We start from the raw sequence: 12,550 nt of genomic DNA on the forward strand, positions 1-12,550 counted from the left end.
GGAAGACAAAATCTAGAGACTGGGAAGCCCCAAGACTTAAACTGTTGGGAATCACAGCAAACACGTACAAACTTCATCTGCTAAAGAGCTGGCTAACAATTACTGTAGGATTAACCAGGCTTCGCACAACCACACTCTCGTCACACAAAGTGCCTCCCGGTGCCTGGTCTCAGGGCGACAAGGAGTTCAAAGCTCGGCTGGAGAAAACGGGGGCGCAGAGTGCGACGAGAGCTCAGCCTCCTCCCACCACACCAAGAGCAGCTCTGCACACTCAAGAGCCCAAGTGAGAGAAATCTAAATAAGCAGCACTATGGACCAGCCCAGCGGCCCAACCTCGGGGGTACGTCTCCGACCCCGCAGGCAAGATGCCTGACAACACGACGCTCCCGCCGAGTCCTGGCACTTCCGCCGTTCTACTCTACTTAACTCTATTCTAAGCAACTTAACTTTCCCCCACGATGCCCAAGGTTTGGGGGAGGAAGAGAGCGCTATCTCGTTGGGCCTGCGGGTCCTCACCGCTTGCGCTCCATCTACTCCGCCACAGCCGCTAACTGAGGAGCGGGAATTGGACGGAAAGCCGCGAGGGTCACGCCCCGCGGTCACCGGGGAACGAGGATTGGACGGAAAGCCGCGAGGGTCCCGCCCCGCGGCCACCGGGGAACGAGGACTGGATGGAAAGCCGCGAGGGTCCCGCCCCGTACTTGAAGCCAGGGACCAGCCGGGCCTGCGGGCTGGGAGGACCCAGCCCCTCTTCCCGTGGGCGTCCTTGGCAGGGAGGTCGGGTACAGGCTGAGCGCCTGGGAAGGGCTTCCCGGACGCCCGAGGAACGGCCGAAGCCCTGCGGCATAGCAGTTAACTACTTGTTGCAGGTGGAGCACCCCGCCGGGTCAGGGGATACCGCGGAGGCTGGGGGCCCGCAGTGCTCCACCCGCGCAGGTACACTTAACCGTCTGGGACCGATTCAGGAACTGGTGGCTTAGAATCGTTTTCACCCACTTTGTGCAAGACTCGGCGCCCTGTTTCCCTTCCTTTTCTAGCCCCAGCTCTGGCTTACCAGACGCTCCTCCCCCTTCCCAGTGAGACTCTTTGCAACCCCCAAGCAAGAATTTATACTAATGCCTCTGAAAGGAATCTTGTTCACCCTGTGTCCTGCTGGCAAGAGAGCAGTGACCGCAAAGATCCCTACTTACTCTCTTTCCCTTTATCCAACTGAGACTGAAGTTGGCCCAGCGTAGATAATGCTGGAGCACTCTGCAGCATGCCTGGCTTCCTTACCCTTCTACACTTCTTCCTGATCCCAAGGTCCGTGAATCCCGAGGGATGCTCACGCTACAAGCCTGGGGTTAATCTTTTCCTATTGCGCCAAAAAATGGGAGTTTTTAACCAAAGTGGAGCTAGACAAGTTCAAGAGGATCATAATGTAATTAACTTAGTTTCACAGGCTAGTCTATTTTACATTTCCCTTTTGAAACAAAACATACTGTTTCAGTTTTCATTTTAAATACATTGTTTCCTTTTTGTGGACGAAAAGACCAATAGTTTACACTGGCTCTGAACCAGATATCAATGATAAAGAACCGGATTTAAGATAAACATGTCATTACAGGTCCCAGTCCTTTATCTGTCTTTCCTAACTCCCTTACTAGTTAAATCTGACCTGAACGCAATTGAAGCCGTGTATAACCGGATAATTCACTTGGTGTGAATAGTCACAAGTTTTCTACGGAACTATTAACGTGTTTAATTACAGAGCAGCTCCAACCCTTGCTGGAGGTGTTGCATAATATATGACTGCACACCTTTCTAATAAAAGTTCTGAATTCTGAGATATACCAGGCCAAAAAGGCTTCAGATACGAAATTGAAATTACTTGTAGTAGTTATTTCTGAAGCTGTGATAAAGAACATATCTCAAAGTATGTAAATGCTGTGTTCTGGATAACGTTAAAATTGGTTTACAAAGGGGGCTCGTGGGTGGCTCAGTTGTTAAGCGCCTGCCTTCAGCTCAGGTCATGATCCCAGAGTCCTGGGATCCAGCCCTACATCGGGCTCCCCGCTCCGCGGGAAGCCTGCCTCTCCCTCTCCCACTCCCCCTGCCTGTGTTCCCTCTCTCGCTGTGTCTCTCTCTGTCAAATAAATAAAATCTTAAAAAAAAAAAATTGGCTTACAAGGTAGTATTTTTTTTTTATGTGACAGAGACACAGCGAGAGAGGGAACACAAGCAGGGGGAGAGGGAGAGGGAGAAGCAGGCTTCCTGCCGAGCAGAGAGCCCCATGCGGGGCTCAATCCCAGGATCCTGGAACCATGACCCGAGCGGAACGCAGACGCTTAACGACTGAGCCACCCAGGCGCCACACAAGGTAGTATTCTTAAACAGAGTAATTTTTAAAAACTGCTCAAAAGCCTTCATTGTACATTTTTCTTCTTCCTGCTGAGTTTTGGCACCTCTTAAAAAGTTTGTGCATGTTTAATGCCTGTTGGTGGCATAGAATTTAGGGTCTCTTACCTTCACTGTCTTTCTCCTACTCTGGATATTGATTTAAAGGGAAGAAAAGTATTTCTGTAAAGATTCCTGGATTCTTGGAAGGGGAAAAAAATGTGGACTGAATGAAGATGACAGGAACAGAGACTTGCATGTGCAGAGCAAAAAATGTAACCTCTTAAAATATGTTATACTGGTAAGTGTATGTACCCATAGCCTAAAAAGCATATAAATGATTTTTCTTCAAAATGAGTAATATGTATTTTAATGGTTGATTCCAAATTATGTTATGTTCAGGTTAAATTTGAACTACTTTGCATTTCCTAGAATGATGTGGGCGATATTGGCTAAAAGGACGATGTTTCAGGCACATGAAGTACATTGATAACAAGTTGTCCCAAGATTAAAAACTGATTGTGAATCAAAATACTTTTCTGGTCAAAAACTTGTAGGTACTGTAAGTGGTGGTAATAAGTTTTTTTAAGTTGCCATGAAAGAGCTTTCATTTTTAGTCCTACATAGCTCTTTCTCACTATACTACAAATAGAAAAAGTCCTTATAGACAAGTCTAGATGAGTTCCATAATAAAAAGTACAAAACTACCAGAAGTTTGCATTTCCATCTGCACATCTAGCTTACTGCTAAGACTTGTAACTCTCATGAGATAGGGAACCGAAGGGACTCCATTTTAGAAAAGCTCTATCTCTGCTGTTTCTCTGCTAGGCCCCATTTACTCATGTTCTATATTTCATCTTGCATCTGAGTAAACCAAAGAAGCTATGTTCCCACTCCAGGGCGGGGAAGCAAGAAAGTTGATCATTTTCTGAGTTTTGTCCGGGGCCCCCATACACCTGATAACATCTTAAGAACAAACCACAGTGGACCCTGGTGCCAGTAGCTCCTTCAGTGATTTATGGAGTTACACCTGTTGTTCACTGGACACTCACCTTTGATGGGACCCTAACCTGGATTCCTTTTTTTTTTTGGTAGTTTTATGGCTTTATTAACACAAATATGAGGTGCACATAAGCTGTCTATTCATTTTCTTCACTGTGCAGCCTGGCATTGGGATTGGTGACTCTGGTGGCCGGCTGGGCTGCTCTTTCCACAATGGCTTTGCAGTTCTCGGAGGAGACATTGTGAGCAATCTCTGCACACTGAGATTTGTTGCACATGAGCAGCACTTCAAGCTCCTTGACATTGTGGACTAGAAACTTCCAGAAGCCACTGGGCAACTCAACAATCAATGTTGAGTATCAAGATCTGACCCTTGAATCTTCTACGCACTCTATCATCACTGCCTCTGGGTTTCCGCCAGTTGTGCTTAATTTTGACATAGCGGTCTGACTGGTGCCAAATGAACTTCTTGATCCTCTTTTTAATGATCTTGGGCTTCACCAGAGGTCTGAGGGCATCCATGATGCCCAGTAACAGATGGCTGCCACCTCCTCAGGCAGCGCCGAGGAAGAGAGCCTAACCTGAATTCCTGAAGGAACCATACCCTGGACCCCTTTCCGGTATAAAACCCTAATCTCAGGCAATGGAGAAATTCACTTCTCCTTTTCTGAGCCTCCCAGACACTCCATCTACTATATGCTATCACTTACGCTATTCATTAAACTCTGCTTTCATGTCTTCCTGGCTTGGGTTTGATTTCTATCCTGCACAAAGCCAAGGACCCTCTTGGCTTTTCCTGTGGGACCCTTTTTGGGTCCTCAGACATGGCTTGCCTACATCACTAAGAAGTAATGAAGGACTCTGAAAAACAAACTGAGGGTTCTAGAGGGAGGGGGTGAGAGGATGGGTTAGCCTGGTGATGGGTATTAAAGAGGGCACGTTCTGCATGGAGCACTGGGTGTTATACACAAACAATGAATCATGGAACACTACATCAAAAACTAATTAATGTATGGTGATTAACATAACAATAAAAAATTAAAAAAAAAGAAGTAATGAAGTAATGTATAAATAGCTCTAATCTATGAGATAGATCTTTACTTTCATCCCAATGCATAAAATGAACATAGTGAAGAAATAATTATGTGATCTTTTATTTTTAATGGGGAGGACAGTAAAAAGGTGGTCATTTTGGGAAGCAGCCAACAGCAAACTAAAGCATGCTGGATGCAAAGAGACCAACCAGAGACTAAAAATTAACTCCACTACCAACGACAGATGAACACACAAGGGGCCTCTTTTTGGTACTGATCATTGTTTTGGGATTGCCTTTGATGATATTTACTGTATATAAAAATTTACCACCAGAGTCCTGGGGAAGAGTTAAGGTAACTATGATGTTTTATATCTGATATAAAATTCCTTATTACTAAACAGAACATAACATTTTAAAAAAATGTAAAGCCTTATCAAGATATAATTTACATACCATAGTTTGCCCATTTGAAGTATGTAAATCAATGGCTTTTACTGTATTTGCAGGGTTATGCGGTCACCATAATCGAATTTTAGAACATTTTTATCACCCCCAAAAGAGCACATTGTACCCATTAGCAGTCATTCCTCACCAACCCCCCATTCCTACCTTCCCGGCCTTACGCAACCATTAATCTACTTTCTGTCTCTATAGACTTGCCTATTCTAGACACTTCATATGAATAGGATCATACCATAGGTCTTTTGTGACTGGCTTCTTTCACTTTGCATCATGTTTTCAAGATTTATCCATGTTGTAGCATCTATCTGTACTTCATTTCTTTTTATGGCTGAATGATATCATGTTGTATGGATATACCACATTTTATCAATTTGTCAGTTGACAGGCATTTGGATTGTTTCTGTCTCTTGGTTATCAAAATAATGCTGCTGCTGTAAATATTCGTGTACAAGTTTTTGTGTGAGCATATGTTTTCATACCTAGGAGCGGAATTGTTGGATCATATGCTAACTCTATGTTTAACATTTTTAGAAACTGCCATGCTGCTTTCCACCACAGCAACTGCACCGTTTTACATTCCCACCAACAATGAATCAAGGTTCCAATTTCTCCACACCATAAAAACAGTAACAATATAACAGTAACACTTGTCATTGTATGTCCTTTTTGTTATAGCCATCCTAGTAGATGTGAAGTGTTAGCTCACTGTGGTTTTAATTTGCATTTCTATGAAGACTAATGATGTTGAGCATCTTTTCCTGTGCTTATTGGCCAGTTGTGTATCTTTGGAGAAATATCTATTCAGATTTTTTACCCATTTTTTTTTTAAACTGGCTTGTCTTTTTGTTGTTGAGTTTTAAGAGTTCTTTATATATTCTGGATAAAAATCTTATCAGATAAAGATTTGCAAATATTTTTCTTCCATCCTGTGTACTGTCTTTTCATTTCTTGATAGTGTCCTTTGAACCACAAATGTTTTTAATTTTAATGATGTCCTAATCAGTCTTCTATCACTTGTAATTTTGACAGTGTAGCTAAGAAGTCATTACCTAAGCTAAGATCATAAAGATATACTCGGGTGTTTTCTTCTAAGAGTTTTATCATTTTGGCTCTTATACTTATGCCTATGATCCACTGTAAGTTACTTTTTATGTGTGGTGTGAGGTAGGGGTCCAAATTCACTCTTTTACATGTGGAAATCCAGTTGTCCCAGAATCATTTGTTGAAAACATTATTCTTTCCTCGTAAAACTGGCTTGGCTCCTTTGTCAAAAGCCAATGGAGTATAAATGTTAGGGCTTATTTCTGCACTCTCAACTCTCGTTGGTTCATCTATATGTCTATTCTATGCCAGTACCACACTGTCTTGATTATTACAGTTAAATTTTAAAATATGGAAGTCTGAGTTCTCCGACTTTGTGGGTCTTTTTTCAAGATCGATTTGGCTATTTTGGATTTCCGTGTTTCCAAGGACCTAACATTTTGCAGGATAGCTAGGGACACCAGAATATACACCAAATTTGATTTAGTATATATATATTGACTTTTCATCTAGATTATGCTTCTGAGAAACCAATCTAATCTAGTTAGTGAACTAGAAATGCCAGTGTTCTTGGTTCTTTCCAGTATCATGCAGCTATATCTTCATTTACACAATTGTTATGAAGAAAAAGGTATTTACAAATGTGAAGTTTAATGTGAATATTTGTTAATAACACCAGGTTTATAATCTACATATGGCATAATATTCATGTTAACGGGTATCTAGGGGATCTTTCCCCAGATCAAAGAATAAGAGAAACAAGAGAAATAAGATAATAGAAATAATGTATATGTATCCTCAAAAGGACACCAGTCTTATTCCATTTAGTTTTTAAATAACTATAGTTTACCAAGAAAGTGCTGTGGTCAGCCCTCTAGAAAAACATCAGTTAGGGCCAATCATCAGGCCGTAGGCCAGAAGGCAAATAGTATTATCAAGAATCTAACTTTGGTGCTCGCTTCGGCAGCACGTACACTAAACACGAATCTAACTTTGAAAGTCATTTGAAAAACTTGTTACCATGGAATTGTGTGTGATCTCCCTGATTATATTTCATCATGTTTACTGACATTTGAACCTGAACTTGTTTTAGTTTTAGGAATATTTTTCCATTTTTAGTTGTGTTTTTATAATCAACAATATGAAATGTTCTACTAACATATAAAAATTGTCAATCAACATTAAGTGCTTAGAGGAAAATGTCAGATTTTGAGAGTGACTTTTATTTTGTTACCTTTTTGTAATACATTGAATATTTTGTCTTTTTAAATTTGCATTCCATATTTATACCTCATATTTTGATACATACCTTATAATGTACTTTGTGTATTAAAATACATGTATATTTTCTTTGAAGTATATTGAAGGCATTGTATTATTTAAAATAATTCTGGGGTACCTGGGTGGCTCAGTCAGTTAAGTGGCTGCCTTTGGCTCAGGTCATGATCTCAGGGTCCTGGAATAGAGCCCCGCATTGGGCTCTCTGCTCAGCAGGGAACCTGCTTCTCCCTTTTCCTCTGCCTACTGCTCTGCCTACTTGTGCTCTCTCTCTTTCTCTGTCAAATAAATAAATAAATAATCTAAAAAATAATAAAATAAAATAATTCTGGGTACTTAACCATCATTCTGCATGGTTGTTTTTTTTTCTATCCTTCAGTTATTAGAAAGGATACCATACACCAAACAGAGGGAGCTTCATTATGGGTTTGTACAGAAGGGAAGGTGTCATGTTATTCTGTATTTTTTCATCACAGTACCTTTACCAATTTGCAACTCCTCTGAGCTTCAATTTTTTTGTTTTGTTTTGTTTCCTTGCTTGTTTTTTTCTATCATGCTTGTGACTAAACACTAACACTTAAAATTACCAAGAACTTTTTGAAAGTTTTATTATAAGGATTTTTATGTCAGCCATGAGATGAGATTAAGTCACCTGCTATGTCACACTTCCTTGTAATTATGGAACTTAAAAAAATGGGAAGCACAAATAATTGGAATTTACGTTTAGTATATACCAAGATAATTGATGTTTATAAAGATCTGAAATGTTGCATAATCTCAAGTACCTTCTGAATTGCCAAAGAGATACGAAATTATGTTCTACATACTCAGGATCAAGCATCAGTTATTGTCCTTTTATTCTTGACAATCCTTATATTACAAAGCAGAGGCAAACAAAGCATGGTGTGATGTTTGTACTACCATCTTTAATATCAAGAAGCTGAAGGAAGATTTCCATTTCTGCTCCAAATATCAAACTTACCTTCCCCCATAATAGCATCCCCCTTTAGCATCCCCCATAATAGCATGCTAAAAAGGTTCAAAGCCTTGTCATCTAAACATATTAACATATAAGCGACTTGAGATATACACAGTATATGAATAAGATCACTACTGTAGTGAAATTAATTAAATACAAATCCCTTTCCTTATTCTTTTTCCAGTTACTGGTTACTTTTCAAACACAAACTCATAAGGTTACTATGCTGCTTTGAAGAAGTAATTTCATTTTTTATTAGAGCCAAGTGGAACCATGTGTTCCTTGTTGAAACTTCTAACGACTACTGATTTCTTCTGTACTGACAGTCCCTGTCTAGCTTTACTTGAATTCTATACATTCAGTATCTTTAAACTGTCCTATCTCTTGTGGCGCCTGGATGGCTCAGTCGGTTAAGCAGCTGCCTTCGGCTCTGGTCATGATCTCAGGGTCCTGGGATCCAGCAGAGCCGCGCATCACTTCCGTGTTGGGCTCCCTGCACAGCGGGGAGCCTGGTTCTCCCTCTCGCTCTGCCCCTCTCCCCGCTTGTGTCCTCTCTCTCTCTCTCCCTCTCTCTCAAATAAATTAATAAATTTTTTTAAAAAATAATAAAATGTCCCATCTCAACTAGTATATTTGTGCTTTCCTTTAGGCTTTCTCTTTCTCTGAATTCACAGGACCTCTTGAACAATCTTTGTCTTTTCATTTTTATTTCTGTCTTGTTATACCTCCGGGGCACATCACCTCATGTGAGCCTAAAGCTCACAGGACACACGTGATTTGTAGCCAGGCTTCCCAACTTGGCTCAAAGGCACTATGTTGATGTTGAGTGGTCTTGAAAATTCAGAGGCCGTGTTCAGTAATTATTTGGGTGTACAAATCTGGAGCTCAAGAGAAAGTTTATATGAGGCTTCAAAGAAAATATAACTATCATATGAAATTTCAAGGAGAAAAAGTAGTGAGTTTTTTTAAGAGAGAACTTCAGCATCTACACCTCTCCCTGTATCTCCTTATTTTGTACCTTGTGTTCTTCTCTGTGGTAACTCTTACTGTCCGTTGAAGTGCTGAATTCCCCACCTAAATCAAGGAAATTCCCTTTTTAGTTCAATGAAGACAAACTTAAATTTTCAAAAGGAATACAAACAGGAATTTTAAGACAAAGTGTGTAGAAATGACAATACAAACTTATCCTAACAACTTAAATCTAGCCATAAAGGGGCTTAGCTGGTACCACCTGATAGCTGTCTCAGCATATTCTAAAGCAATAATTTTCAAAATGGGGTGATTTTGCCCACCAAAATATTTTTGGAAATACTTCCAATGATCACAACTGTAAGTGGAGGTGTTATTGACATTTAGTGGGGAGAGACCAGAGATTCTGTTAAATATCCAACAAAAATATTTATCTGACCCAAAATGTCAATAGTGCTGAGGTTAAGAAACCCTGGTCTAAGTAAATATGTGAAAAGAAGGAGGTTCAACCACGCTGTTTGGCCTTGGAACCAAAGTGACTTAGGTTGGTACTTGAATGTACTGAAAGATCTGCCAAAGGCCAGGATCGATCTCAAAATCTTTTCTAATGCAGTGTAACCAGTATCTTCTCAGCCTAACAACCAAATTCTTTTTTTTTTTTTTTTTGATTTTATTTATTCTTGACACAGAGAGAGCGAGCACAAGCAGGGACAGCGGCAGGCAGAGGGAGAAGCAGGCCTCCCGAGGAGCAAGGAGCCTGATTGTGGGGCTTGATCCCAGGACCCAGGGATCATGACCTGAGCTGAAGGCGGTTGCTTAACCGACTGAGCCACCCAGGCACCCCTAACAACCAAATTCTTGTTTCTTGTCAGTGGGAATTCTAAATCTGATACTTTTTTTGTGTATGTGGAGGAAAAATAAAACCATATAGATAACCAATGATTAAAACTTTATGAATTTAGAGAGCTGGCTTTCTCTACATCCCCAGTTCTCTTTGATTACTTAGGTGCCCTAAGAAAAAAAAATGACAGACTTCCATCAGTAGGTTTTAAGAAGCAGTAATGTGAAAGTTCCCTTAAAGAGGTAAAACAAGTCATTATTTAGCATCTACAGAATGTGTAAAATTCTGCAGGGAACTATAGATGAATTTTTTAAAGCATCCTCTTCACTAGTTTTATGTCAGTGTTTTGCCTTCAGCTTTACTGGAGGCTGTCTCAAGGAACAACCACATGAAATTTGATATATGCTATAAACATGTTAAGAATGTAGTGTTACATCACTTAAAATATCCTCTATTATGCCCCACATTAAAACTTTCTTTTAGGTTTGAGTTCAGGGAAAGCTTTGGTACGGTTCCTCCTTTCTGATAATGAAATTTAAATAACTTACTGGATTTCCCTATAGCTAGCAGGAAACTCAGCAAAATTTTGATCACATGTTGTCCTTTGTGCTACATAAATATTTTCTTACCTTTTTTGTTGAAAGCACTTTCAAATCCTGTGTAATACGAGAGGTGGATGGAAAAGGAAAAACCAAGAGGGAGAAAAAGGGTATGCAGTTAAAGAGTTCAGAAACAAATGTCCATGTGAAAATAACTAGAGAATATGATGTGTCTTTTAAAAATTGAGTACTAGGGCAGGGAGGAGCAAGATGGCGGAGGAGTAGGAGACCTAAATTTCATCCAGTCCCAGGAATTCAGCTAGATGGGGATCAAACTATTTTGAACACCTACAAACTCAACAGGAGATCGAAGAAAAGAATAGCAACAACTCTCTGAACATAAAAGTGACCACTTTTTGGAAGGTAGGACATGCGGAGAAGTGAATCTGAGGTGATATTCGGGAGGATAGACGGCTGGGGAGGGGGCCTCCATCAGTCGCTTCTGGCAAGTGATAGAGCTGCAGAGCACAAAATCAGAATTTTTAGAAGTCTGCTCTGCTGAGGGACGTCGCTCCAGTGGCTAAGCAGGGGGTGGAACCCTCGTGGGACAGTGTGGTCTCAGGACCCTCGGGGTCACAGAAAGACCAGGGGTGCCTGAGTGCAGCAGAGCTCCCAGGTATTGGAGCGGGGAAGCTGGCTGCAGAGACAGAGCCGAGGCGCGGGCTCTCAGCTTGGGGTTGCCATAAACTGTGATCACACGGTGGCACAGTCGGGCCACTGCTCTTCTAGCAGGGACCCAACAAGCAGCAGATCCGGGGAGACTCCCCTTCCTCCCCTGGGAGGAGCGGCACGGGAGCGCACCACAGGGATCTGCTGGGTTTGGGGACTCCAGACGGGGTCGTGTGCCAGAGATAGAAACACTCGGTCACAGGCCAGATGAGCACAGAGAGCGGCTGGAGACCAGGGAAATGGGAGTAGGTGACTGCTTTTCTCTGGGGGCTCACTGAGGAGCGGGGCCACGAGTTCTTGGCTTCTCCGGGGCGGAGATTGGGAGGCCGCCATTTTCACTCTCCACCTCCAAAGCTCTACGGAAAGCTCGCAGGGAACAAAAGCTCTGGAGAGCAACCCGAGCAGATTACTTAGCCCGGACCGGGCAAGGGCGGGGCAATTCCACCTCCAGCAAAGACATTTGGGAACCACGGCAACAGGCCTCTCCCCCAAAAGATCAGCAAGAACAGCCACCAAGTCCAAGTTTACTGATCAATGAGAATGGCAGAACTCCAGCACTAGGGGAATACTGCACATAGAATTCATGGCTTTTTTCCCCCGATTCTTAGTCTTTCAAAGTTAATTTTTAAAATTTTCTTTTTCTTTTGAGTTTTTCTTTTTCCCTTTTTCAACCAACATCTTATCAATCCCTTTTTTTAAAAATCTTTTTTATTTTTCATTTTTAGAGTCATATTCTATCCCTTCATAGTAGTTAACCTTATTTTTGGTATATATATAAATTGTTCTCTCTTTAAAATTTTGGGATACAGTTGCTTCTAACAGACCAAAATATACCCTAAATCTCTAGTGTATGGCTTTGTTCTACTCTCCTGCCTGATCACATTCTCTCCCTTTTTTTTTTAATTTCTCTTCTTTCTTTTTTTCAACCACCTTCTTATCTATCAATTCCTTTTATAAAATCTTCTATAATTTTCATCTTTACAGTCATGTATTTACCTTCATTGTATTTACCCTTATTTTTGTAGATATATAAGCTTTTCTTTCTTCAGAATTTTGGGAGGCAGTTTCTTCTAACATACCAAAATATGCCCAAAATCTAGTGTGTGGCACTGATCTATTTACCAGCCTGATCATATTTGGTCATATTCTTTTTTTTTTTTTCATCTCTTTCTTTTTCTTTCTTTCCCTTTCTTTTCCCCTGGTTTCAGGTCTCTTCTGATTTGTTTAGTGTATATTTTTCTGGGGTCATTGTTACCCTGTTAGCATTTTGTTCTCTCATTCATCTATTCTCCTCTGGA

The 12,550-nt window shown here is 41.0% G+C and overlaps 2 protein-coding genes and 1 pseudogene across 6 annotated transcripts in view; 1 reads left to right on the forward strand and 2 right to left on the reverse strand.

The window, feature by feature from the left end:
- Positions 1-582, reverse strand: part of CROT (carnitine O-octanoyltransferase) — a 46,996-nt gene extending 46,414 nt beyond the window's left edge. Inside the window, exon 1 of one of the 3 annotated variants that reach the window (XM_081800607.1) lies at positions 517-582. The gene's annotated coding sequence lies outside the window, so the exon portion shown is untranslated. Of the gene's footprint in view, positions 1-446 lie in introns of all 3 variants that reach the window. The other 2 variants (XM_081800609.1, XM_081800608.1) reach the window with 2 other exon arrangements.
- A 206-nt stretch (positions 583-788) lies between these two features.
- The window catches only part of TMEM243 (transmembrane protein 243), a 91,414-nt gene continuing 79,652 nt past the window's right edge, over positions 789-12,550 (forward strand). For 2 of the 3 annotated variants that reach the window (XM_081800617.1, XM_081800618.1), the window contains exon 1: positions 794-936. The gene's annotated coding sequence lies outside the window, so the exon portion shown is untranslated. Of the gene's footprint in view, positions 937-12,550 lie in introns of all 3 variants that reach the window. The other variant, XM_081800610.1, reaches the window with a different exon arrangement.
- LOC102728816 (large ribosomal subunit protein eL32 pseudogene) lies at positions 3,516-3,921 on the reverse strand (annotated as a pseudogene).

The sequence above is a fragment of the Leptonychotes weddellii genome, chromosome 12, assembly GCF_054177405.1.
Source record: "Leptonychotes weddellii isolate Sample4059 chromosome 12, ASM5417740v2, whole genome shotgun sequence".
Lineage (NCBI taxonomy): Eukaryota > Metazoa > Chordata > Mammalia > Carnivora > Phocidae > Leptonychotes > Leptonychotes weddellii.